Source organism: Mesocricetus auratus, unplaced genomic scaffold (genome assembly GCF_017639785.1).
Source record: "Mesocricetus auratus isolate SY011 unplaced genomic scaffold, BCM_Maur_2.0 Super-Scaffold_100008, whole genome shotgun sequence".
NCBI lineage: Eukaryota > Metazoa > Chordata > Mammalia > Rodentia > Cricetidae > Mesocricetus > Mesocricetus auratus.
The window spans coordinates 34,226,912-34,231,299 of NW_024429192.1; the positions used below are offsets into that span (position 1 = coordinate 34,226,912).

Here is a 4,388-nt window from a genome sequence, read left to right on the forward strand (position 1 = left end):
AAAAAATAGCACAAATTGCTTCCATTATCTAAACAACATTAAAGAATAATCTTGCACATTAACAATTCAATTTTGGAATTTATTAGTTTATTGAATTTGAAATTGAAGTGCTAAAGAAAATCTCGTAAGAATAATGAAAGTACATAGGACAGTTAATTTTTTTTCTTCTTTATAGAGCAGATTAATAGTTGACAAATTATTTTGGAATTGCATTTGTATAGTGCTTAATAAATACAATCCAATTATTTAAAGAAAAATACTTTATATAAACCACATTTATCTTTCAATATTTCATATTCATAAATTTAATTTAATGATATGCAATTACTGTGCTGTAGATGCTGAGGATTTTTTAAAATATTATACATTTTTATAACTTTCTTAAAAGCATTTAAAACCTCCTTGTTTCTCAGGCTATTAATAAAAGGGTTTAACAAAGGTATTATTACTGTATAAAATACAGCCACTGGAATATCTTTATTACCATCTTCAGAAGATCCAATATATGCAAGAAGGCAGATGTAAAATATCGACACAGAAAGAAAATGGGAAGCACATGTACAAAATGCTTTTCTTCTCCCATCCTTGGATTTCATCTTGAAAATAGTGAATAGAATGTAAAAGTAAGAGACCAAAATAGTGGTAATGGAAAAGACTTGAATTGGCATTGAAAAAATATATATCATTAGTTCATTAATAAAAGGAACTGTACAGGACAGCCTAAATAGTGGAAGAATATCACAGAAGAAGTGACTAATATGATTTGACTTACAAAAATTTAATCTTAACAGACAGCCTGTCTGAATCATGGAATGCTAGTTGCTGGCTATGAATGAAGAGCTTCTTGGACATCATGGTGTGGTATTGCAGTGGGTTGCACATGGCCGCATAGCAGTCATAGGCCATTGCTGCCAGAAGGAAACAGTCTGAAGTTTCAGCAAGACTGAGAAAATAAAACTGGGCCATGCATTCATAGAGAGAAATCCTTCTGTCCACAGAAAAGAAGTTCTGTAACATCTTGGGAGCGATGGTGCAGGAGCAGCAGGAATCTATGAGAGCCAGGTTGCCCAGAAAGATGTACATGGGTGTGTGAAGACGGGGTTCCATGTAGATCAAGGCCACCAGCCCAAGACTCCTCACCAAGGTGACCAGATAGATGGCAGAGAACACCAGGATCAGGAGGGTCTTCAGAACTGGTTGATCTGACAATACCACCAGGATGAATTCTGTTGTAAAAGAGTTATTTTCCTTTGTCATTCCTGATGTGTGTTGAGACAAAATTATAAAATAATTCACTTGCAGGTACCCAACTCTAATTACAATATGAACGTAGAAGAACCTCATCCCATCATCCTCTGCTATTTCTTGAATAGCAGCATGCCCAGCATAGGTCATCATGAAAGTTACTCATAGACAGTGTACAGTGGCTGACCTGAAACATCCGGGCAACTCCTAGAGTAAACACCTTAGCTGCATGAGCTAGCCTGTATCCAAAAGAGATTGATGGCTTGTCAGTTGCCATTTCTTAACTTGACAGAATCTTATAAGAACATTCTCCAGGCAAAATCATTCTAAGTATATTATGGGATCCAAGTGATCTTGAAAAATGAATTATCTCTTGAATCTAGTAGAGAATTTTTTAAAATCTACATGGAATAAGGGTGGTCTGGGATAAATGAGTTTCTCCTGTTTACAGATTTCACAATTAAAGTTAAGAGTTGGATATTTTCAGAAGAATATCTTTAAGGAACAATAACAATATATAGCATCCTTATATCTTCTTAGTTTTAAATCACTTTCATACTCATTTTAGCACTATCTGGTTCCTACTCTTATAATCTGGCAGATTGCTAACCCTTAATTATCTGGGTATCCTAACAGTTTTTCCGGTTTTGCGCATCTTGTAGGTGTAGTTAACATGAGACTCTGTGACGAAGTGTCCATTCACAGTATAATTATTGACCATTCTAAATACCAAAATTGTATAACTTGAACTCATTCAGAAGAAGTTAATACCTTCATATTTTGTTATGTTTGTTAGAGGAGAATGTCCATTTAGCTGATTATTTAAATCTGAGATCATTTGTTTCAAATCTGCTGTATTTCAGAATTCAACGATCATTCTGATTTTTTGAATTCTCTTATAGTGTAAATAGGATAACATTGTAGTGTATCAAATGTAGAAGCAGTATGATATTCAAAAAGTGATGCAATTATCATTTTCCATCAGGAGGAATAAGACTCTGGGCTTAGCAGACCACAGATAGAAAATTTTGTAGATAGGCATACTGTAGATACTCTGCATGCATGTTACTTTTCTTATTTTACAAATTACTTAATTGTAATAAACTCACAAAAAAGCTATTACACAGGTGGTGTAAGGACATTCAAATTCTTTAGCAGACCCAGATTGTACCTGTCACTGACCTTCTATACATTTACAATAACCATAGAGAAGCAAAGGCACTTTGCTAAAAATTTTGAACATTCTTAACTGCATTTTTAAAAAAGGCACACATTGTAGTCAGTATTTAACTGATCATTCTGCTAAAATTAACATATTGTTTTTGCTACTCATTCACATTATATGATTTACTTTTCTACAGCTTTATACTAAAAGTAACAATCAAATGAATAAAACAAGTAGACATTTAAATTACAGATATGTAACATTTAATAATATCCCTTTGACTTAAAACAGTTTTTGAAAATATATTTGAAGAACTGCAAAATAAATATCTTTATTATTTTAGCACACAGAATAAGGAAATCTATGGAAATATTTACATAGTTTTCAAAAGTTGCTTTTTACTTAGAAGTTCTAACAGAACATAATAAGTGAAAACTCATTTTCCTTTATCCAATATTAAATACAAGTATTCCCCTGAATCAGAAATCTATTTACAGAGTTACTAATATCTTACGTGAATACTTGCTGAGAAATTCTACTGCATTTGAACTCAGATTGTCTGGATGACTCATTTACTGTTTCATTATACCTTGTCAGGATATGTTCAGCTTAGACACATGAAAATTAAGTAGCTAAATTGCAAAAACAATAAAAACACTGAAGTGCTTTAGAGATCTGGATTTCTTCATGTTTGAAAGTAAATTAAAAATCCACCCTCATATTTTGAGTTCATGGACACACATTTTATATGATTTGCTTCCCATAAGTGTTCTGAGTAAATACCAGGTCTTTAAAACTTTGGGGAATACATTGTGACCATTTAGAACACCTTCTCTCCAAGTACATCAGTGCCATTAAATACTTAGCTTCAGGGAAGGGTTCTGATGGATTCTATAGAGATTTCCTGGCCTTGATTTTGTGCATTTCTGTAGAGACTTCTTCTCTGAGAGCCTGTTACTCAAATTGCCATTGAAACAAATGGCATTGAAGACACAAAAATAAATAAATGAGATCTTGAAGAGAAATCAAACAACCATTATTAGAGACAACGTGTATATATTTTCGTTTGCCTCACTCTTGATTATAGAATCATCTCTTATTTTACCTAGTTGAGAATTGTAATGGATAAAAATAACTATAAGATTCTGGCATGTAGAAGAATGTGGACAGATCCATGGCTATCACCCTGTACAAAATTTAAGTCCAAATGGATCAAAGACCTCAACATAAATCCAGCCACACTGAACCTCTTAGAAAAGAAAGTGGTTGGCACCCTTGAACAAATTGGTACAGGAGACTGCTTCCTGAACATAACACCAGTAGCACAGACAGTGACGTCAACAATTAATAAATGGGACCTCCTGAAACTGAGAAGCTTCTGTAAGGCAAAGGGCCCACAGTCAGCAAGACAAAAAAGGCAGCCCACAGAATGGAAAAAGATATTCACTAACCCCACATCTGACAGAAGGCTGATCTCCAAATTAAAAAAAAACTCTTCTATCTCTTGTATTCTATTGGTGATACTTGCATCTGTAGTTCCAGACCATTTACCAAGCTTTTCTATTTCCAGCATCCCTTCATTCTGTGTTTTCTTTATCGTTTCTATTTCAGCTTTCAATCATTGAACTGTTTGAGCTGTTTCCTTAATTCTCTTGGTTGTTTTTTCTTGGTGCTCTTTAGATTCTTAGAGAGATTTGTTTATTTCTTGAAATTTTCCCCCATTTCATGGATTTTTTGTTTGTTTTTTCTTCTATTTCTTTAAGGGATTTCCTCATTTCTTCTTTGAGGGTCTCCATCATCTTCATGAAATAATTTTTAAGGTCTGTCTCCTCTTCTTCATCTATGTGGTGCTTTTCGGGTCTTGCTGGTGTTGGATCCCTGGATTCTGGTGGGGTCATGTTGGTGTTTCTATTGCTGAGTGATCTCTTATTCTGTCTTCTTCCCATCTCTTCTTCCAGTGGGTGCTGTGGGGTCTTTC

General features: G+C 34.0%; 1 pseudogene; it reads right to left on the reverse strand.

Annotated features, from left to right (window-relative positions):
• Window positions 1-324: 324 nt before the first annotated feature.
• On the reverse strand, window positions 325-1,257 carry LOC101835257 (annotated as a pseudogene).
• Between the last annotated feature and the right edge of the window lie 3,131 nt (window positions 1,258-4,388).